This window comes from Felis catus, chromosome B2 (genome assembly GCF_018350175.1).
Source record: "Felis catus isolate Fca126 chromosome B2, F.catus_Fca126_mat1.0, whole genome shotgun sequence".
NCBI lineage: Eukaryota > Metazoa > Chordata > Mammalia > Carnivora > Felidae > Felis > Felis catus.
In genome coordinates, this window is record NC_058372.1 from 1,804,813 (window position 1) to 1,827,667 (window position 22,855).

Below are 22,855 nucleotides of genomic sequence, written 5' to 3' on the forward strand. Positions count from 1 at the left end.
GGCAAGTTCCGTAAGACAGAACATCCCATCCCGAGCATGGCCTAAAGCGGTTCTTCAGCGTGACCTAACCCTGCCTGCCCAGGGGATCCAGCAACTGACCGGCAGGTGCAGAGGCGAGAGGACTAGTGGAGGAAAGACGGTGCTGGGCACAGGAAAAGAAAGAGCAGTGTGGCCTGTCTGGACTCTTCCAGAAACCCAGAGGATAAGGGACGGAGAGGATCTGTCATTGCTTTACTTTGGGAGGTGGTGGTGGCTGTGGGGGGTTCTTACCCCTCCTACCCCGACAACTGGGCCGCGCACATTTCACACGAGGTGGCCCCCGGTGGTTCCGGGGGGTCGATGCGCGGGGGTGCCGGGAACGGCGCAGCCCTTGGGCCGTTAGGGCCCAGGAGGCCGACGCCCGTGCACGCGGTTTGCGCCCTACCCCCTCCCCACCTTGGAGCACTTCGGGAGTCAGCACAAGGCACCTGAGCCAGCCTCCGATGAAGATCGGGGACCAGCACCCCGCCCCACTGGGGGCGACCCTTGCCCTTGAGGGTGCAGGGTCAGGTTGTTAACGCCGCCGGCACGAATGAGTTGTGGTAAAGTGTCTCCAGCGCGCGAAAGCAGGACGCGGCGGCCGCCTTTCCCCGGAGGAAGCCCGAAGGGCAGGACCGACCAAACCCGGGCACTCCCCCACCCTGGGGTCAGCGACCCTGGGGCTCTTATTTCTCCCCCCGCAAATCCCCCCCCCCCACGCGTGGTCTTTGCCAGCGACTGAGGCAGAGACCTTGGAGGAATCACGTCACTCTGTCCCCCTCCGTGCACCTGTTCTAAGTAATGGTTGTTAGGGATCCCGGATGGGGTTTTGTTCCTTTTTTGGGGGGGGGGAGGGGGGTTTGAAGGCTGATAATTAAATCCTCCTCCAGCTACAAAATTAAATCTTAGAAGGGAGATATCTCAGCTTGTGGGTTTGGAAACCCTCCCCCCATGGGCTGGCCGCGTGGCCTAATGGATAAGGCGTCTGATTCCGGATCAGAAGATTGAGGGTTCGAGTCCCTTCGTGGTCGCTGCTTTCTTGCTGGACAAGAAACGGTAACTCTTTCATTTGACTCGCAATGGGACGGACCCCTGAGAAGTTAAAGTTAGTCTTTATAAGCTTTTTGTAAAGTCTTCGGAAACCTAAAGTTTCTTCAGAAACCTAAAGTTAGTCTTTATAAGCTTTTTGTAAAGTCTTCGGAAGCATAAAGAAGTCTTTTGGAAACTGGCAAGCCTGTGTGCCAGTGAGTCACCAACAGCCTGCATTTTGCTAGTGGCCTCTAATCAGTAAAGATAGCAGTAAAGCACTAGTGAGTGAATAGTCACCAACATTGTCGCGCCCTGGATCTCCCAGCTTAAAGAACTGGCTGATAATGGCCCAGAAAAGGAGGCAAGGGGTGGAAAAGCCAACTGTTAATGCTTCTCTGGAAAGCCGGGTTTCAAAGGGCTTCTATGCAAGAGTAAGAAATACCAGGGGCCGGGGATACTGAGGCCAGAAGAGGCCCTTGAAATCTGAACACTCATAGTGAGTGCCTGTCTGTTACTTCTCAGACTGAACTATCCGGGCTCAGGGATCCAACTTTCCCTGAGAATTTAGTCAAAGCCAGTAAGTCAATTATTCTCTAATCTTTCCATTATTTGTCTTTATTACAAGCGCACAGTGTTGGTATTTTCCATCATGTGATTCGTGGGAAAAGGTGTGAAGGACCGGGCTTGATGTTGACCAAAACCAGCGTCATCTTACCAAAACTTGGTTCTGAACCAGGGATCAAGTCAGCCCCAGGCTGTCCCTTCTGATCTAATCTCAGAGGGATCAATATTTCAACTGCTTCTTCAACTGTTCACATGATTTGTAACTTTCACTTTTGGACGACTTCCTATCCCTTAAGCATTGCCGTTTTCCACCACCCACTCACGCACTTACCACTCACCCAGAAAGATTTGGGATCCAGGTTTTGGTGGTGCCGAATGGAAGGGTGGGGGAGGGAGCCAGAAGAAAAGAGAGAGGTAGGGGAGCTCCGTTGGAACATCTCTGCTTCTCTGTTTAGTGTCTGTTTCGTGACTCAAAATTAGACTCAACAACTATGTCTGTTAGGCGCTTTATTTTTCCTCTCCTTTCATCTTTCCCTCTCTGTTCCGTTCTTCAATGTTACTGAAGAATAGAACTCAAGGTGAACTTGTAAGTGTTGGGTAGGTGTTTGCTCCTTGATGGAAATACGGTGAGTTCTCCCCTTCCCATCTTTTTTCTGTCTTATCTTGTCTTCCTTTTAGCAAAACAGCCATCTGTGTGGTAGCAAAGACTACAGAGTAGGACCTGGGACCAGGCGGCTGCAAAGACAAGGAACATTGGATCATTGCTTTTCTTGTGAGGTGAGCAGGGGAGTCATGAGAACATGAGTGAAAAAGTACAAGAAAGGTTTGGTTACATGGCAGAGAACACATATGGAGATACTGGGCTCGTATGTCGGTACTGAAGCCCAGAGAAATCAGCCTGTGCCAGACATCCTTCATAAAGCATCAGTGTCATTTTGGGGCAGTTTTGAAAAACCTAACAATTGGCAAGAGAAAGTTCACTAATTTTGAAATCGTTAAGCTAGAGCCTCTCTGGCATTTCTGATTCAAGAAACTTCCCACTCCAATATGAGATTTGTACACAGTAGCTCAAATATATTTACATTAAAACACCTAGGGGGGGCTGGCTCGCCCAGTGGGTGGGGAATGCAACTCACGATCTTGGGGTTGTGAGTTCAAGCCCTGCATTGGGCATGGAGCCTACGAGAAAAAGTGTATTTAAATTAAAAAGCATTTACCCATTATATGTAATAATTATATACAATTATTTATATAATTAACTTAGCTGGGTTTTTGTTCTCTTTTGAACTAAGGAATTTGTAACAGAAAGCATCACAATTATTTTTCTGCTAACTAATGATGTGGGACACAGCAAATACAGCTCATTACTTTTGGGATTTTTCTCTACAAAGTGTTGGAAAAATATTTGGTGTAGTCCAGCAGTTGCTTCGAAGATGCCAAAGACAATATTTTTTAAAAGTTCTCTCTTTTTAAACATATTTATTTTTGAGAGGCAGAGAGAGCAAGAACAGGAGAGGGGCAGAGAGAGAGAGAGAGACACAGAATCCGAAGCGGGCTCTAGGCTCCCAGCTGTCAGCACAGACCCCGACGCAGGGCTTGAAGGGCTTGAACTCGTGAACAGTGAGATCATGACCTGAGCCACCCTTAAAAGTTCTCCTTTAACATCAACAATGATAAGTCATGCTGGTCATATATACCCTTAATATGTGATGAAAAATATATAGAGATAGATCTATGAATATATAAATATTTATACCTTGTGGTCTTCCTCCCCAGAACTCAGCACCCCAGCCTAATCATGACCAAAAGAGCAGACAATTCCAGCAGAGAGCATCTTACCGAATACCTCACCAGAGTTCCTCTAAAGTATCAAAGTCATTGTGATGGCCAATCTTGTGTGTCCACTTGACCCGGCTAAGGGATGCCGGGAGAAGTGCTAAAACATTATTTCTGGGTGTGTCTGAGAGTGTTTCCGGGAGAGGTTAGCATTGGATTCAGTAGACTGAGTGAACAGACCTGCCCCCACCAATGAGGGCCCAAGAGGAACAAAAGGGCAAAGGAGAGGAGACTGTCTCTCGCTTGAGCTCGGAAATCTACATTTCAATCTACATGTTGAAAATCTACATTTTCAGACATCCTGAGCTCCTGGTTGGAAGGCTTTCCAACTGGGACTGATGATGCCACTGGGTTTTCTGATTCTCCAGCATATAGATGGCAGATTATAGGACTTCTCAGCCTCCACAACTACATGAGCCAATTCCCACACGAAATCTCTTCTTACGTATATCTTGTTACAATAAAATAAAAGGAGAATACCCTCAAAAATCCCCCAAGCAAACAAAACCCTGCAAACCACATAAGTGAACCCAAATCTAGCTTATTTCATGAATACAAGTAAAACTTAATGGAGGTTATTTCCTGTAAATGTCTCTAATAATCATAAAAGAAGCTTGTCATCTTCCTAAAATGGTGTAAGATCATCACTTTTAACCATCTCCTGCTGTCTTGAACTCCCCGATGTAATAACCGGTCATTTTAAAGGTTAAACAACGTCCTCATTTTCACTCTATAAGCCATCTTGTGAGGCCATGCCCCTGAGCTTCTTATCAGTGTTGGAACTGAAGACTGAGTTCAGGAACTGTTTCTGGTGCACAGTAAACCCTTACTAAACACGATTTCACTGCTTGGCTTTGATTTTTACTGTTTCTGGATTTTTGACAATCTCTATGTATCCTACTGGCTTTGTTTCTCTGGAGAGCCCTGATTAATACAGTCATCAAAACCAAGAAAAATCTAAGAAACTGTCGCAGAAAAACAAAACAACAACAACCCTGAAGACACATACAAGTAAATGTAATGTGTATTGTGGATCGGACAAAGGCTATTAGGCTAAAAACTAAGGAAATCTGAATAGGCTACGGAATTCATTTAATAAAATATATCAATTGGTTTATTAATTTAGCAAATATATCATCTTAATGTTAGAGAATCATAAGCGACACTGGATGCTGGGACAGAAGAAATCTCTAACATTCTCAAGGGTTTTTTCTTGAAAATCTATTACTGTTCTAAAATTAAACGCCATTTACAAAATAAAAATGACTTCTGTCGGGACATACAAGAGAAGAGAGTGTTTAAAAGGGTTTAGAGCAAAGATTCCTCCGCAGGGTGAATGCGCGCGCGTAACCGAGCTCTGTTCCCCTCAGCGCCCACATTGACACGAGGGTGACTCGGGGCGCGGGTGCCCCTGATTTCTGTGCAGGTGTCCTTCCATCCAGCGCGGGGTAAAACAAAACGGCAATTGTGTGGGTGGAAAAGTGCCAGAGCGCCCCGCCCCTGGGCTCAGCCCTCGGCCTACAAGAGTTTCGGGAGGTCGAGAGGTCGTGGGAAGCGAAAGAATGCGCACGAGGCTAGCAGTGGATCAGCTCAGGGCCTGTGCGCACCTGGCAACGCTCGGGATCGCGGCGGTGTCTAATCTTCGTTCCAACCGTACCGTTTACTCACTGCTGAACCCCGCCCCCACCCCCGTTCGTCCTTGTGTTTGAAACCCAAACGCGCTAAAAACCCGTCGTTGCCAGTGAGATGCGCGAGCAGAAAACCGGGTTACAACGTGTTTCTAGACTCGGCGCTGCTTCCACGTGGGGTGCGTACATCGTGGCGCCCCCAAATCCCAGGACCCCGGCTCCTGGTGCGGATCCTCGATCCGGGCTGCGCCCTGGAAATGCGCGGCCTCCGTGCGCCGCGACACAGGCCGCGGGACACTCTCAGGGTCCCAGGACCTTCGGCAAAACCAGCCGAAGGGGCTTCCCTTCTCCGAACCTCCCTCCTCGGGGCCTGGAGACCGCGTGGCGGGACCGGGCTTCGGTCATTTTCTACTTGCACATGCTCCCGGTCTCCCCCCACCCCCAGGCCTATCCCCCAACCACCCCTCCTCAGTCTTCCCCCTTCTCCTCCCCCTCTTCCCCCTCATTTTCTTCCTTCTCCCCCCTCCTCCCCACTCCTCCCCCCATCTTCCTCCTTCCCCTCCTCCTCCCCTCCTCTTCCTCCCGCTCCCCTCCCCCTCCTCTCCTCTCCTCCCCTTCCCCCTCTTCTTCCTCCTCCCTCCTCCCCCGCCTCCCCCTCCTCCCCCTCCTCCCGCTCCTCCCCCTCTTCCTCCTCCTCCTCTTCGCGGCCTCTTCTCTCCTCCATCATCTCCCCTGCGCTCGCCCTGCTCCAGCCCTCCGCGGGTCCGCTCCTCAGCTCGGTCCAGGTCGAAGCCCTGGGCCTCTCCAGAGCGGTAACAACGTGACCTCTGCGGGCACCTGTCCGCTCCTCCCCGTCCCCTCTCCGGCCAGAGGGTTTAGGATTTTCTCCAAAACTCGCATCTGCGTTAACATTTGCACCGAATTTTGCGTAAAGGTGGGAAGTGACGACTCCGCGCCTCGGGAACTGAGGACAGTCGGGGACGCGCGGGCCTCGGGAGGGGTCACAGAGGGCGCGTTTGTGTCGCAGTTTGCTCCCAGCGTCCCCAGGCTCCCCTCGGTGCGCAGAAAGCTTGTGCAGCGGACGCGGTCGGGGCAGGGCCGTGTCCTCTCGTGTGTTGTCCTCAAAACCAGAGCCACCGCGGCGCCCGAACAGAGGCGCTGTCGCGTCTCCAAAGCCGGTGCTGAACGTGGCCAACACACACCCTTGTCGCGTGTGGCGGGTCGCGTGCTGTGAATGAATTCCCTCTTGTCCCAAGTCCACACCGGAGCCGATCGTCTCCAGGGTGCCCACGGGGCGCGTCCTTGTGTCCCCGCGCTACCTTTTGTCTGTCTGGTGGCTTCGTGGGCGGAGAAGGACGTTTTCTGAGAAGGGGGATCTGAAGGTTCACCAGGCCGCCTTGGGAGGAAGGTGGGGGCCTTCGGTTCCGGACGCGTTTCTCCCCGGGCGCAGCTGCGAGGCAGGATTCAGTTCCAAGATTTCGGAGGTGGAAGGACCTGCCAACCGATCCAGACGGTGCAGTGGCCATTCCCAAAACTCTTGCCCCCGAGGGGGTGTAGCTCAGCGGGAGAGCGCGTGCTTAGCATGCACGAGGCCCCGGGTTCGATCCCCGGCACCTCCAAGCGTTCGGAGCCGGGTAGCTCGGCCCGGTACTTTTCCGTCTCCGCAAAGTGCACACTTTAGTTGTCCCTTGATCTCCCGACCAGACTGCTTCGCACAGTACAGAATCCACCCGAAGGGAGAGCACTGGACCGCTTTCGTTATTACTAAGATTTATTCGTAATTATTACTAAGAAGTGGGAAGAAGAAAGACAAGGAGGCCTTTGGAGAAACTATCTCAGACCCCCCGCCCCCCCCCCCCCCCCGTTTCCCTCAGCTGTGCTTGCCTCAATGGACACACTGCTGGCCCAGGAGACACCTGTCCTGCCGGTCCTCCGGTCCCCACTCGCCCCTGCACCCCCGCCCACCCCCCAGAATCTTGATTGGGCAGCAAAAGGTCGGCCGGTCAGCAGCCCTGGGCGCTGGGACCCCAGGTCGTTCCTGTGGCGGGTGTTTAGGCTTGCGTCCAGGGGAGGGCGCCTCGGGTGCCTCGGAGGCCCCCTGAACCCGCAGCGGGAACGTTACCCCCAGAGGTAGCGAGCCGCCCCCAGAGCCCTGACAGCCGGGGCAAAGGGGGCTACGCGTTCCCGTGGGGCACCCGGGGTTGAGCCCACTTTTCGCAGGAGGACGGGGACCTGCGGGTGGGAACAGAGACGAGGCGCCCCCCGCCCCCCTCCCCCCCCCCCCCCCGCACCGCAGCCTGCGCTGTGGTGGAGATGCGGGTGCAGAGACCCACCCCGCGGCCCCTCTGCCCCTTTTTTCCTCTCCGAGTCCCGCGCCGCCGCCCCCTCCTCCTTTCCGCGCTCGCCCCGGTGCCGCCTCCCCAGGCAGCTCCGCTCCCTTCAGCTCCCGCGGCCGCGCTTTCCCGGCTGGCGGTTCTGGAATCTTCGCGGTGGACAAAGAGGTCTGGGGAGGCGCTTCGATCCTATGGAAGCCCCCCTACACCCGCCGCCCGTTGGGGGGGGTGGTCAGCGCGCACCGGAGCCGTCCGGGGACAAGGGGATGCGCGCCTTCGCCAAGTCCCCCCCCCCCCCCCCCGCACGGTCCCCAGGGGGTCGGCAGCCGCTGAGTCCGGCTCCAACATCTTGTCTCCGATCCACAGGTCACCTGGGGCGACGGGGTTATTCACCGCCTTCCTCCTCAAGGTCGTCTCCCTCTGGGCGCGCGCTCCGGCCACTTCCCAGCGACGACGGAGCCTCGCCGGGCGATTCCGGGCAGAGGAGCGCTGGGGTGAACCGGAGAGCGACACGCGGTCAAAGGAGAGAGTCAGGAAGGTACAGGTTCTGCACGGGGACAAGAGAGCCCGATGGAAAGTGACAGGAGAACCGACCATCCGGGATCCCTTCCAACAACAGCAGGGAAGCCGCTGTGGTGATCGTGGTTGGAATATTTGTCCACAACCCCCGGGGGGGGGGGGACTGTTGTGACTGTGAACCTGCCGAGAAGAGGTCCTTGCTCTGCGTCCAGAGAGCCTCCCAGGTGCCTCGCTGTGGATCTCCGGAAGGTGAGGCCCAGGCCCGGGTTCTGACCCGATGTGACAGCATACACATACTGGTTTTTATGTGGGATCTGTACCCTCTTTCCATCTGGGTCTAAGTTCCCTGAGGCAACGATTCGGGTTCTGCCCTTTTGTGCCCTTCTTGTAGCATTTCCTGCCCGGGTGACAGCGAGAAGCTTTGGTGGTGCAAAGGCCCTGGGGTACTGATGTGGGAAATCTGTGATACAGCCAGACTGCCCCGAGGAGGAGCCGCACGTTTGGGGTTCCAACCTGAGGCCACCTGAGTTGAGGTGGGCCATGCATGTCCGGGTCTGCAGCTTCTAGGTTCTGGGGTCAGCTACTCCCCCCCCCCCCCGGAAAAAGTGTATCCCAAATAGGGATGCCCTCGTGAATTACATGGCCCGAGGGGGACTTACTGTCTGTCTTGACTTTTATTTAGCAGCTGCCGGAGAGCTTCCCTGAGGCCGTTCCAGGGCTCCACACCAATCACAGCGAGGCCAAGGCCATAAAGAGCAGAAGCAGGATCGTGCCCGGAGAACCCGCGTGTGGCAAAATGGAGGAAGGTGGTCCCAGCGGTTTCCCCTGCTGGTTCCTGCGCCCAGTCGGGAGTCAGGAGGAAGAATCACAAGGGACGCTCGCTCGCTCAGCCTTTGCTCAGGTAATTCCACCAGCAGCGTGTCGCCAACACGCCTGGATGGCCACAGCCCAGCGATGGCCCTGGCAGGAAGTTCTGTGGCCTCGCTGGTACAGGGTCCGTCTGCGGCGCGAGCCCAGGAGGAAACCCAGCTGGGGGGTGGGGGGGGGGGATGGGTCCCTGCTCCCTCTCGTGATCCTGGAGGAGCGATGAGGAACGTGCTTTTAGTTTTTCCAAAGGAGGGGATTTAGGCACCGTCTTTCAGATTTCTCGACGCCCCGGTCGAAAACACAAAAGGAGCAGGCGAAGGCTGGTGCGCTCACCCACGGGGCTCGCGCGGGAAACGGGCGCCTCGCAGAGATGCTCCCGGTTGCGCCGTCCGCGCCGTCTCCGTAACAAGTGTTGGTCTGTGTGAACACAGGACCTTTGTACACCCGCCCCATCCCACCAAGACCCCGGTGGCCCGGGACTCTGGGTGTGGTGCTCCGAGAGGTGTTAATCCACCTAAAGATTTAAGAACAAAATGTCCGGGTCCCCGAGACTTAGCTCCAGGAGGCGTTTTGGTTGAGGGGGTGGTGGGGTTAGTTGGGGTCTTCGAGGGTGTGTTCTGGGTACACTTGCGAGAGTCGCGCCGATTCGGAATAAAATATAAAATAACCGAGCCGCCAACCCCAGGACCTGTCCCTTACCGTCCCGCCCCGGCTCCCAAATTACGGCTTAAACTCCCGCAGGGCTGGTAGGCGCCCACTGCCCACCCCGCGGGAGCCTGGCGGGGTTCGCACCAGCGCGGTCCTGGCGTCCCCGGAAGCGGGGGCGCGGTGGGGGGCACCCTGGGGGCGAGCTGGGGCGCGAAGCAGAGGAGCCCGGCCCCCGCGCCTTGGACCGCATGGTGCTCCTCAAGCCTAGGAAATTTCACAGATGCATTCTTTCCCTTTCCTGCCCTGCTCTTCAGGGGTTCTGCCGGGTGAGACCCGCGGCAGACGTCCCCGTGGATGTGGCTGCCCCGTGGGGCTTCAGGCGACCTTGCGGCCGTGCCTTCTTCTCCCGCGTTTCTTCGAGAACGCCCGCGTCCCGGGCGGCACCAAATCCCACGCAGCGGGAACAACGTAATAGTGGAGGAAAAAAAGCACGGGTGGAGGAGCCGGGGGTCGAACCCGGGGCCTCGTACATGCGAAGCACGCGCTCTACCACTGAGCTACACCCCCAGCCACAGGGGGCGGCATCACCTGTAAAGTGAAAACCGCATCCGCGGCTCACGTTGTATTTCCGTCGGAGAAAGTAGACGCGCCCAGCTCGGCGAATTCAGGCTGCACCTGCTGTAACGAGGTCTGCAGCCCAGTGGGGTCTCAGCCTCTCAATGAGGGTCGGAGTTCCGGCCTCTGGAGGAGTTGTTTCCTGTTTCCTCTGCATTATTTCCAGCTTCTGTACGGAAAGGGCGCCGCCTAACGACCGCCAGCGTGTCGCTCCTCTTGTCACCGCCTGAGGGCTCAGCTGGCTTCTGAGAAGCAGGGCGCTGAGGGGGCGAGAGCACGAAACAGCCCAGACGTGTACAATCCAGCGACTTCTACTCTGTCCTCATCTAGGCACGCAACTTCCGAGGTTCCTTCGAGGATCCAGACGAGTTGAACAAGAATTTAAGGATGAAAGGCAAGGGAGAAATCTGGAACGAGGAACGAGGTCCAGTCACAGGGCTCGGGCTCTTCCTAGAGCAAATACTTACACCTAGGGAGCCCTGCAGCTTGAATTGTGCAGATAGTGACAGAAAATAGTAACTATAGGAGGAGGGATGACAGTTCTGTTCTTTTTGTCCTTGTTGTGACTGGTTTGTTGATTTGCTTTTGCTTTGGGCGCGTATGTGGAGCAGTAAGGGGGAAACGAATAGTTTGAGTTTGGATAGGCATATTTCAAGTATCTACAGGATAGCCCCTTGAGGCTGTCTCTTAAACACATTACAAGCGGAGTCTGGAATTCTCGAGACATCTCTGACCCTGAATTTCGGACATTCATGTGTCTGGGAGGAGAGTGCTGGTTAGGAGTGGGTAGAGTAAGGACTTAAAGTTGTCCATTAAGACCAGAAGATAAAGGGGGCACCCGGGCACCTGGGTGGCTCAGTGGGTTGAGCATCGACTCTTGATTTCAGCTCAAGCCATGATCAGGGTGGCGGAATCAAGTCCCAAGTTGAGTTCTGCACTGATAGCACAGGCCTGCTTGGAATCCTCTCTCTCTCTCTCTCTCTCTCTCTCTCTCTCTCTCTCTCTCTCTCCCTCTGCCCCGTCTCTAAATAAATAAACTTAAAACGTTTTAAAAAGACTAGTAAAGAACTTATTGGTATTTGTGGAAAAAAAAGAGATTGCTCCTAGACTGATCTCATCTGTAAAACATTTATACTTCTCATCATGGCCTTACATTTTCCTGAGAACACCAGTAAAAGTCCCACTCCTGCTATCAGCTTCCGGATAAGGTGGTGATGTCTTCTTTGCCTATCATTGCCAGTCTGGGACGATTTTAGTTATACAATGTTGTGTATCAAACTCCTCAAAATCGAGTGACTTTAAACAGACATCTATCACATTTGCTCACAATTCCCTGGGTCACAAATTTTGGCTGGGCCTTCCTCTGGCCCAGAGGAATAGCCAGCTGGGGTATTCTCTGCTCTTCACAGAGCTTGTAGCAAGGCTGGCCTCACAGGTGCCAGGGGGCACCACCCTGTGCGGTTTTCTGTTCCCTTCTCTCTTTACGGTTCTAGCTTGGGCTCCCTCATAGCACGGTGATCCTTTGTGGACGCCTCGCAGGTCGGCTTTCCGGAGTGGCCACTTTGAGAGAAGCAATCACAGAACGTGTAGGTCACTTAGGCCATCAGTTCCACCAGTCCCCAAAGGACACTCTTTGAGTAGAAATACTGTCCACAGGGCCGGTTTATTGACAGGGAGGGTCTCCTGCCTCCACAGCACACCTAGGGCTCCTCCACCTTCTGTAGACGCAGTGGGATGGGAAGATGGAAAGGACACAAGGGCGTGGTTGACTTCTTAGAAGACGAGAGCTCTCCATTCCCCGGATTTATCGGAAAGTGAAGCATTCTCTGCTGCAGAGGAAGAACATTACTTTGTTTCCAAAATTAATGTAGGTTGAGTTGGGATTTTCCTTACTCTGTCATTTTTCAGGCTCTTACTGAAGAAACAAACAAAAGTCCTTGTTGGGATTCATGTGTTCTATTCCTGGTATGTGATGAAGGTTCACCAATAGTGGTTTGTCCAAGGCTTTGGTTTGCCGGCCAAAGTACTTTTCCAGAGACAGTTGGAATCCTGCTCACGTCACCCTAATTTTTCCCATGCCTCGGTCTTTAGGATTAACTGTTCAGGCTAAAGAAACTGGGTTCCTCCCTCTCTCCCTCTCCCTCTCCTCTTACTCACCCCCCCCCACTCTCTCCCCTTCTCTCCTCCTCTCTTCCCTTCTCTCTCCCCCTCTCTTCCTCTTTCTTACCTCCTTTTGTAAAATGATATTCTGTGTGACAAAGCTGGTTATATTGGCTGCATTCGGGGTTGTTGAATAAGTCTCTTTATTCCCCCTTTCTTCCTTCTGATGTTGTGCCAATCATGTTTACTTTTCATGTGAGCAGAAAAAAAAAAGTAACAAAAGGCAGAAAAGCAGATTTGGCTGGTGACTGGGGATAGGAAAAAGGGAAGTGCCCCTGGAGGTGCTGGGCATCGAACCCAGGACCTCATACATGCAAAGCATGCGCTCTACCACTGAGCTACACCCCCAGGTGAGAGCTGCTTGTTTTGTGATATATTAGGAAATACAGCTATTTTCTGTATTCTTGGGCAAGGCTGTGTGTGTGTGTGCATGTGTGTGTGTGTGTGTGTGTGTGTGTGTGTATGCGCGCGCACACGAGAAAATGCATTCTGTTAACTCCACTAATTGTATTTCTAAATCGGAATTTTTTTTTTTGTCTATACTCAAGAACAGTAAATTCTAAATCCAAATTGATACTATTCCTGCTCCTAAGTTCTTCCCTGTCAGGGTCAGTCTTCTCTAAGATCTTACCGTCCTAATGCCTGTATTTTGTTTTGTTTTTGAGAACCACTGCCACAGAAAGTCTCCAGTTGGAAGTTTCACTTGACTTCATTCTCTTTTTCTCCACGTTTTTTTCCTCTTCCATAGATCATTGTACCTAATCTTTACTGACCATCTTGTCTGCACCCACCCACCTCTTCAAGGGTCTGTACTCATTCTCCTCCCTCACCCTCTACATGGAACCTTACCTTTCTCACCAGCCATTTTCAAGACCGGGATTTCATGCTCTGCAAAATCAAGGAAGCACTTTGACACCCTACATGCAAAATGAAAATCATTATCACTTATTTCCAATCCTGCTGCTTCCCTCCATTTCATATCTTGAGAAATGGTCTTAACCCCACGCCTCTCTGGCAAGTCCAGAAAAGAGAAGGAAAGAGGGAGGGAGGGAGGAGGGAGGAGGAGAGAGAGGGAGGCTGGGAAGGGGAGAGAGAGAGGAAGAAAACGTTTATGGGTTCACCTTCTGTCACACTCCTGCCTGCCTCTCCAACCCCAAGAAACCGGTCATCTGATCCTGTCACTATACATTAGTTTGCTTCTAAAGGTTTACACAAATTGAATCACATATTTACTTTTTTGATTTTCTTTCACTCATCATAATTATTTTGAGATTCATCCATGTTGTACATATCAATAGTTTATTCCACTTTATGCCGGGGAATATTCCATGGTATGAATAGACCACAATTTGTTTATCAGTTCACCCATGGAAAGGCATTTGGGTTCTCTCCCATTATTGGCTCTTACAAGCATATGAATACTTGTGTCCCAGAATTTGTATGGACATAATAGTTTTATTTTTTTCTTTTGGATACATACTTAGGATGTGAGTGGCTGCATCACGGGGAAGGTATATCTTTGACTTTTTAAGAAACTGACAGAGTGTCTCAAAGTAGTGCTGTTTTCCTTTGCCACTAACAGGGTACGAGAGTTTCATTTCCTCCGCATTCTTGCAAACATTCGGTATGCCTGGCATTTTTAAATTTTAGCAAGTCATAAGTGCAATGGTATATCATTATGGTTTTAATTCATGTTTTGCTTAATGACCGATGTGGAACACCTCTTGTTTATTTGCAATCCTTATTGCTCCTTTGGAGAAGCATCTGCTTAAATATTTTGTCTGTTTTAAAATCGTGTTTTCTTTTTGTTGGCTGTTTAGAGCGCTTTACACATTCTAGATACAAATCCTTTCTAAGATATAAAGGTGCAAACGTGGTTTGCAAAGGTTGTCTCCCAGTCTGTGACTAGCCTTGCTGTTCTCTTAAACAGTTTTGCACAGAGCAGGATTTAAGGTTTTTTGATGAGGTTAAATTTATCAAACTTTTATGCTTTTGCTGCTGTATCTACAAAATATTTGTCTGACCCAGGGTCACAAAGACTTTCTCCTATGTAAGGGACCTCACGAAATGTTTTCTTTGGTTTCCTTAATTTTCTGAGATGTGTCTGGATTAGCCAAGTTGCAGAAGAGCAGAAAGGCTTTCGGAGGAAACCCTACGCCTCTTTTCTGTCTTCCTCCTGCACCCACCTTCCCACCTGCCAGGAATTGGATGCAATATTAATACAGGCGGAAGACAAGAGATCCCCCAGATTTCTGGATAGGTACATGTATTGGACGATTAGTTTGCAACACTTGAAGAATCTGAAATCTCCTAAATTGGAAGTAGAAAACAATCTAAGTATTACAAAACCAATTATCAGGAAACCCTCCTCTAAGCAGCCGAAATAGCTCAGCTGGGAGAGCGTTAGACTGAAGATCTAAAGGTCCCTGGTTCGACCCCGGGTTTCGGCAGGTACAGCCTTTTGTTGATCCTAACACAGACGACTCTGGTAACACTGAGATCCACCCTGGCCATCTCGAAACTCCATAATAATGACACCTTAAAACTTATATTTTGTTAACTGATGTAGGAAAAAAAGTTGAACAACAAAATTCATGCTGATAATTCACAATGTTAATTCTACTTAATTAGAATGACATTAAGAAAGCAAACGAAAAATACATTGACAGGTGGAGAGAGAAGGAAGAAAGGAAAAAAGTTTATATTTTATTACCACTTTTAATGGTATTTTCCCTCTCCTTAAAAAAATGTATTTATTTATTTATCTATGTATTTTCTGAACGATGGGTACAGTCAAGAGGAAGAATCCATGTCGGGGAGAAAGCCACAAACTATTGCCCCTGGGATGACCACATATTATACTCCAGACTCTTATCTCAAAAGCACGAAGGCGCGGCCTCTGCACAGCAGAAGAGATTCTGGATTTCTGTTAGAGCACAGCAGATATGAGCCCTGATTTGATGCCCGCCGAGGTTGGGGGCAATTCTGATGGCTGGAGTACAGCAGGGGGAGAAGAGACGCTCAGGGCCAGGCTGGCAGCGAGGATGGGCTTCCTGTCCATTGTCTCCTTGCACTGGGCCCGACATTCAATCGACACTCACGGTACGCTTTCACACACGTCGTGGACTCAGTACACCCACCTCCAGGGCCACCCCAGGGTCCCCAGGGGTTGAATTATAATACAGTTATAGTTATAATTATGACATAGTTATATAATAGACTATAAATATAATTATAACATAGTTATATAGTAGACTATAAATATGTTATAATTATAGCACAGTTGAATTATAACCTCAAGGGCACTGGCCACCACCACATTAAGACTCATGCCCGCAGTCTGTGTTCCCGCCCCGGACTTCGGCTAATCCGTGCACAGCTCTTTATACGAAATCAGGATTGGAGTCCACTGCATGGTGCTTGCATTCACGAAAAGGCACCCCGAGAAAACAGGCTAAGATCGTCGCACAGCTCTTTGATTTCTTACACTCCTGCGTCGTGTGGCTGTTTCTGAAGTCTGTTCCATTTTGTTTTCGAAGTCTTGGGATTTTTCCTTGTCCAAAGTCTGGGGCGGCGGGGTTGACGGTGGGGAAGTGGGGGGGGGGGGGGGGAGGGGGGGGCAATGGTAGAAAAAAAGCTGCAGAAATCGCAGTGTAAGGGAAAGGGCCAGCACCCCTCAGCGTAAGGGGCAAACCCTCAGACACTCGAGGCCCCGCTGGGACTCGAACCCAGGATCTCCTGTTTACTAGACAGGCGCTTTGACCAGCTAAGCCACGGGGCCCCGCTGCCGGCCAGCCTGGGTCTCTCACCAATAGGGTTTTGCCCAGCAGGTGTCCAGGGCGGGGCCTCACCCCTTCCTGGGCTTGCGTCCCCTCGGCCTTTGACCCACTCAGAGCCACCCGGACCACCTGAACCCGCACACGGGCTCGTCGGTCTTCCTGCTGCCTTGTGCTGGTCAGCTCACCGCTGAGGGTCAGCAGGGGACTGGGGCAGGGGCCTGTGGTCAGCTCAGCACTGAAGGTCAGCAAGAGACTGGGGCAGGGGGCGGGAGGGGCTCCGCGCGGATGTCCTCCCGCAGCACGGGGACCCTGGAGGGGAGGCTGCGGGGGGGGGGGACGCGGGTCCCAGTGCGCCCGTTTTACCAGGGGACCAGGCCCGCGACGCCGCATCGGGGCCTCACACCTTCTCCCTGTCCCTCTGCCTCTGCCCCGGGGGTGTCTCAGCCCCTCGGGGGAGTGGGCGCCCAGTCCCCAGGCCCCCCGCGTGCCTGCGCACCAGGCGTCCCGCAGGCCGCGGATCCCTGCTCTGCTTCTGGGATCCCGGCCGCGGCCACCTGACCTGCGCTCGGCGGGGCTGCAGGGACCCGGTGCGCGGAGAGGCCCCGGGATCAGGCACGTGGGGGAGGCGGGGACCTCCAGGCACCCAGGCACAGAGCCCGGCAGGGCGGGGGCGAGGCGGGAGGATGCCAGAAGCGGGGCCTCCACCCCAGGGCAGACCCTCCCCTCCCACACGGCAGTCTGTGAGCAGGGGCTGTCACCAAGTGGGGAGTGCGGGGAGGTGGGCGCCGGCTTGTCCTCCTCGTCCTCCACGGCCCGCCTGTCCCCTCCTCACTGACCACCCCGCCGGGACAAAGATATTGGGCAACTGGACAGTCGCACTTAGGGAATCCAAAAACACCCAAAGACACCCAAAAACTTGAAAACAGTCCAAGTACTGGCGAAAAAAAAAAGACAAGAAAACACTCCTAATAAGGAGCCGAAATAGCTCAGCTGGGAGAGCGTTAGACTGAAGATCTAAAGGTCCCTGGTTCGATCCCGGGTTTCGGCAGGTGCAGTTTTGGTTCCCGTGAATGAGCCACGTGGGTGTGTTCCAATAACACGCCACACGTGGACGCGGGGATCCGAATTTCTTACACGTGCCACGTGTCACCAAGCGCTGTTCTCCTTTTACCTTTCCGCCTCTTACGACAGTAACGGGTGCTCGCTGGGGTCGCACCTGCACGCGGTGCGCATTGTTCACTGCGTGAGCCGGGCTGGGGCTCCCCTCCTCCTGTTCCCTCCTCACCGACCACCCTGCCAAGAGTCCGAGCACCGTGCACGGAGGAAGACTGCAGACTCCGAGTCTTTCTGGGTGGACAAAGATATTGGGCAACTGCACGGTCGCACTTAAGGAATCTAAAAACACCCCCCAAAAAAACGACAGTTCAACAGTCTAAGTATGGGGGGGGGGCGGGGGGAAAGGCCTCTCTTAAGGAGCCGGAATAGCTCAGCTGGGAGAGCGTTAGGCTGAAGATCTGAAGGTTCCTGGTTCGATCCTGGGTTTCGGCAGGTGCTGTTTTGGTTCCCATGAACAAGGTGTTCATGCAGAAGACTGAGCTACTGAAAAGGGCCGATTGCACAGAGGCTGTGCTGGCACTCAGGAACAGGGTCGCGATCGCAGCGCACTTTTGTTGTTCCCACCTGTGCGAACCTTGGTCACAGGAAGGAACAGGGACGCGGGACCCTGACAAAGTGCGGACGACGTGTCGCTGTCACTGTGATGTAAGGAGGGGAGGGGAGCGGAGGCAGAGGGGGTAGGGGAGGGGAGCCGAGGTGAGCGGAGGGAGAAGGGAGGGAAGGGGAGGAGAGCGGCTGGGAGCAGAGAGGAGGGAGCGGAGGGAGCGGAGGGGAGGGGAACGGAGGGGATGAGAACCTAGCCGAGGGGAGCAGAGGGGAGCGAAGGGAGGGCTCCCCAGCCCGGCTCACGCAGTGGACAACGCGCACCGCGTGCAGGTGCGACCCCAGCGAGCACCCGTTACTGTCGTAAGAGGCGGAAAGGTAAAAGGAGAACAGCGCTTGGTGACACGTGGCACGTGTAAGAAATTCGGATCCCCGCGTCCACGTGTGACGTGTTACTGGAACACACCCACGTGGCTCATTCACGGGAACCAAAACTGCACCTGCCGAAACCCGGGATCGAACCAGGGACCTTTAGATCTTCAGTCTAACGCTCTCCCAGCTGAGCTATTTCGGCTCCTTATTAGGAGTGTTTTCTTGTCTTTTTTTTTCGCCAGTACTTGGACTGTTCTCAAGTTTTTGGGTGTCTTTGGGTGTTTTTGGATTCCCTAAGTGCGACTGTCCAGTTGCCCAATATCTTTGTCCCGGCGGGGTGGTCAGTGAGGAGGGGACAGGAGGGGGTGGGGATGAGGGAAACCCTGGAGGCCTCCCCCCTCCTCTGTGTCCTATGAAGTGTCCCAGGCACCACTCAGAGAATAAACGAAACCGAAGGAAATACATCTTGTCTCTCATTTTTCTCTTCTTTCCGTTGTTTCATTATCTCCAAGAATGCTGAGAAATTTCTGTGATCAGGAACATTAACTTGGAACTCCAGTTAAACAGAATGTCACCCCAAAGATAATTCCATTCTTTGTTGGTAGTAATAATAACTGTACTCAAATATTACTATACTTTAGTGTCATGCTTAAAAATCATTATATAAGTATCTATAGCCTTGATTTTGCCATGTGACCTGCAAATTCTACAATATCTACTTTTTGGCCATCTACACAAAGTTTGCCAACTCCTGGTCTAGAGGACTCTCTTCTCTGAGTCCTTGAGGAATGTGTTGGTGAGGAGAAAACAGCATCCTTCGAAAAAGTGTCTGCAGGGGCTACTCTCTGCAGGCCCGGAGGGACAGATGGACGCTCCAATTGCAATGGCTCCCGGACCCAGTTGTGATGATGGGATACAGGGGTGGCTGTGTCTACTGCAGCAAGGCATCCTGGGTCTGGAAATAGCTATGGGTCAGACTCAGGGATCCAAATAGGCCTGCAGTAAAATAGACCTGATTCTACTGTTCACATGACCTGTATAAGCCTCCCCCCCCCCCAACCATAGACCACAGCGACATTTTAATGTGTTCCAATACCTAATGTCAGCTCAGAATCGTGTTCAGTCATCTCCAAATAGTCTCACAATTGCCTCGGTGAGTGGACTTCCTTTGGGGAAGACTAGAAAAGTAATACTTACCGTGTACATTTTTAGCTGTGTGCCAAGTTCCCTGCTCAAGTGGGGCCAGCCTCCTCTCGGTTTGAGGAGATCTGGGTCGGGTTCCGGACGTGTGAGATGTTAAGTTAGGAAACGCCAGTCGGGAGCCATCAGAGTTGTCTCCACTTGCCGAAATAATATTTGCGAAGGATACTGCGGTCCTGGAAGAATTCCAAATACAAGAACCACCGGCAAGGACTTGAAAGATGCAGAGGGCGGTGATTCTTAGCACTTGGCCGTCCCGCTGCCTGTCTGGCCTGTGCAGAGAGCAGAGTCATGGTGAGAAATGGCAGCATAGTATCGTGAACCGAATGAAGTGGTCGCTTCCACGTCCAGTAGGATTTCCCTCCTGGAGCAAATGTCGCGGCCACTCATACTTTGTGTGCACCTACTGCTGCAGAAAATATTTCACTCTTCGCGTCGGAAACTGACCACTACTCCGCGCTGACTTCTGTCTCTCCAAAATTCTGTGTTGAAGCCCCAACCCACTGAGTCCCAACCTCAGACTGTGACTGTACTTAGAGATAATTAAGGTAAGATAGGTCATATGAGTGCAGGCTAATCCGGTATGACTCAGGTAAGGACCGTGTCCTTCCAAGAAGAGGAGACGAGGACGCAGACAGCACGCACACCGAGGAGAGACGTGAGGACGTGGTGAGAGGGCTGCTTCCAGGAGAGAGGCATCAGAAGAAACCAAACCTGCTGACGCCCTGACGTTGGGCATGTAGCCTCCAGAACTGTGAGGAAATGAATTTCTGTTGTGGAAGCCACTGAATCTCTGGTGTTTTGCTCCGGCAGCCCTGGCAGAGTAACACAGCCATCAGGCACGGTTCGCCTCTGCCGGGCAGGGCCGGTGAGATATTTCCAGTCTCGCCTAGGAGCACAGGGCAGGCCTAGCCTTTAACGATCGAGTCCTGGGACACCGCTCACCTCTCCATTGTGCAGGATATCGCGCTGGTCCATTATATTGATAATAACACGCTTATTGGACCTGGTTTTGAGTCTTTGATTACAAGCAGCCACCAGTGTAGACTCCTTGGTTAATATGTGCAGGCCGCAGTGTGAAAGCACAGCCCACAAGAGTTCAGGAGCCTGTCATCTCTGTGACCTATCTATCGACCATGTTGACATAACCCTTCAGGGCTGACCAACAAGCTGTTGCTTCTGGCTCGTCCCACTAGAAAAGAAGTAAAATGTCCAGTGAGCCTCCTTAAACTTCGGAGACAATACAGAGTCATTTGTACTTGAAAAGCTACCAGATTTGTTTGTTTTTTTTTTAAACCAGTTGTTTTTAAATTGAGGTATAATTGGCATATGACATTCTATCAGTTTCAGATGTACAGCATAATGGGTATCTGTATGCTTTGTAAAATGACCAGCACAGTTGCTCATGTTGTATACTGTTACAAAATGTTTTTTTTTCTTATGATGAGAAGATGTAACCTCTTAGCAACTTTCAAATATGCAGTAAGGTATTACCAACCATAGTCACCGTGCTGTGCCTTACATCCCTAGGACGTATTTATTTTATGAATGGGAATCACACCTTTCACCCACTTCGCCCCCCACCCCTGCTTCTGGCAACTACCAGCCCCCTCTCTGTGTCTAGAAAAGCTACCTATTTTGTGTGAAGCCTGGAACAAAGGAAGTCTGTAGCAGCTCCAGGCTGTATGAAGGCCACAATGACAGCTGACCTCTGTGACCCAGCAAAGCAGAGTGTCTGTGGAAGACGCAGATGGTATTTGGAGTTTATGCATTTTTCTACAAGTGAGTCACAGGACACACCTTTGGGATTTAGAGGAAAGACTATGGCATCCTCTGAAAATTGTTATCCTCTTTAATAAAATAGTTTGTAGCTTGCTACTGGGTCCAGGAGAGCTTGGATTCTCGAGCACAAGTCACCAAGTTACAGTGGGACCGGGGGGCTTCCAGTCATGATGGAGGTCTCTCTAGTCCACACAGCCATAACACTGGGTATGGACAGCATCAGCTCATCACAAGTAGAAGCAGAGTATCTGAGCAGGGTCGACAACCACGGACCACAGGCAGAGAAAATAGCTATGTTCCCTTGGCTCTTATACTTGGGACATTTTCTCTACATTTTCAGCCCACACCCTCAGCCTCATGGGGTGTTTCCCACAACTGAAGAAGGGAAAAGACCAGCCGGGCTTCCAGGTGGTTCTGCTGCACCACACGAAAGCCAGCAGGTACCAGTATACTTGATGGCCAGTGGGGAAGGCAGTTCTTCCCAGGGAGCATTGCTTCACTGAGGCACCTGCCGGCTCTGCCTGCAAGGACAGAGGTGATATAGAGTCCGCACTAATTACTGAGAGCATCTCACAGTTTGGCTGGATGATTACAGAGAGGCTTGGAGGGAAAATTATTGGGGACGTGGTGACAAAGAGGTCTGGGGAGGAGGCCAAGGGTTAGATTTCTCCAAAAGTACAAATTCTAAGGGCATTTCTTCCCCAAGTGAATGCTCTTCAAAGAGCACTGTCCTCAGAGGGGAATCTGAATAGGCAGGTGGACAAGATGACCCATTCTGCTAAGTCTGTAAGCTTCTCCTGTCCTTGCCACCACTGTCCTTGTTCAAGGAGCTGGGAGGTCACTATGGGCTCAGCAAAATAGATCTGGTTCGAGCCTCTTCTGAGTGACCAAACTCACAACATCACAAACCCTGAGTCTTCACATGTTATCATTCCACGGAGGAACCAGTTACCCACCTCACGTCGGGTTCGTTACACCTGACCAAGTTCACACTACAGGGTCGGCGTATGTTGTCACCGGAATAGAAACTGACCCTGGGTGGAGATTTGCCTTTGCCTCTCACAATGCTCTGGCCAAACCACCATCCATGAATTTGCTGAGTGTCCTGTGATTGCACAGCATTCTTTCTGAGATAAGAAACCATTTCAGGAGCAGATGGAGTATGGCGGTGGGCTAATGTTCTGGAGTTCGCCATCTCTCTGAAGCAGCTGGCCTACTGGAATGGTGGACTGCCCTCCCAAGTACTTGGTTATGGTACGGGCTAGGAGACAACAGTTTTCTGGGAGCTGGGGTAATGACATCCAGGATATGCTAGGTGCTCTGAACCAGTACGTAGCACTGTCTCTCTCTCATCGGGATTCGTGGTTGCAGGAGTCAGGGAGAGGAGATGGGACTCAGTCCTTTTGCTCTTATGGCTAATGGCCAAGGGACCATTTTGCTTCCTGTCTATGCCATTGACGACCTTCATTCTGACTCCAGAGCCTTTACATGTTTTTCCAGTGCTCTCTATGTGATCAGAACTTCTGTATAACAGGCATGACCTTATTTAGAGAGTTAAAAACAGTGGGGGTGGGCAGTTAGTGAGGGATGCAGAGGAGAACCTGACGGCATGAAATCGCTAAGTTCCCTATGTCAGAGCTCTGAAGAATTCACCTCAGGAACCGGTGAAGGAGGACGTGGTCTGTTAAGTTGTGTACAAAGAGCGGAGGGATGAGAATGTTTTCGGACAAAAACAGTACTTTTCCTGCATCCAGTAAGGAGGAGAGACCTATTTTGGTTGCACCAGAACACTGTGGATTCACCAACACCCTGACTCCCACCCCCACGTTTCTCACCTTTGGAAGCA

General features: G+C 52.0%; 1 long non-coding RNA gene and 9 other non-coding genes across 10 annotated transcripts; 6 read left to right on the forward strand and 4 right to left on the reverse strand.

The window, feature by feature from the left end:
* The first annotated feature begins 976 nt into the window (after positions 1-976).
* TRNAR-CCG lies at positions 977-1,049 on the forward strand. The gene has a single exon. It is a non-coding gene; the product is annotated as a tRNA-Arg (tRNA).
* A 5,076-nt stretch (positions 1,050-6,125) lies between these two features.
* LOC123385650 lies at positions 6,126-9,595 on the forward strand. The gene is made up of 3 exons (XR_006598584.1): positions 6,126-6,483; positions 7,775-8,460; positions 8,610-9,595. It is a non-coding gene; the product is annotated as an uncharacterized LOC123385650 (long non-coding RNA).
* On the forward strand, positions 6,623-6,694 carry TRNAA-AGC. Its single transcript has one exon. It is a non-coding gene; the product is annotated as a tRNA-Ala (tRNA).
* A 342-nt stretch (positions 9,596-9,937) lies between the features above and the next one.
* On the reverse strand, positions 9,938-10,009 carry TRNAA-CGC. Its single transcript has one exon. It is a non-coding gene; the product is annotated as a tRNA-Ala (tRNA).
* A 2,484-nt stretch (positions 10,010-12,493) lies between these two features.
* TRNAA-UGC lies at positions 12,494-12,565 on the reverse strand. Its single transcript has one exon. It is a non-coding gene; the product is annotated as a tRNA-Ala (tRNA).
* Positions 12,566-14,594: 2,029 nt separating this feature from the next.
* TRNAF-GAA lies at positions 14,595-14,667 on the forward strand. Its single transcript has one exon. It is a non-coding gene; the product is annotated as a tRNA-Phe (tRNA).
* Positions 14,668-15,924: 1,257 nt separating this feature from the next.
* On the reverse strand, positions 15,925-15,998 carry TRNAT-AGU. The gene has a single exon. It is a non-coding gene; the product is annotated as a tRNA-Thr (tRNA).
* Positions 15,999-16,971: 973 nt separating this feature from the next.
* On the forward strand, positions 16,972-17,044 carry TRNAF-GAA. The gene has a single exon. It is a non-coding gene; the product is annotated as a tRNA-Phe (tRNA).
* Positions 17,045-17,471: 427 nt separating this feature from the next.
* TRNAF-GAA lies at positions 17,472-17,544 on the forward strand. Its single transcript has one exon. It is a non-coding gene; the product is annotated as a tRNA-Phe (tRNA).
* Positions 17,545-18,156: 612 nt separating this feature from the next.
* Positions 18,157-18,229, reverse strand: TRNAF-GAA. Its single transcript has one exon. It is a non-coding gene; the product is annotated as a tRNA-Phe (tRNA).
* Positions 18,230-22,855: the final 4,626 nt, after the last annotated feature.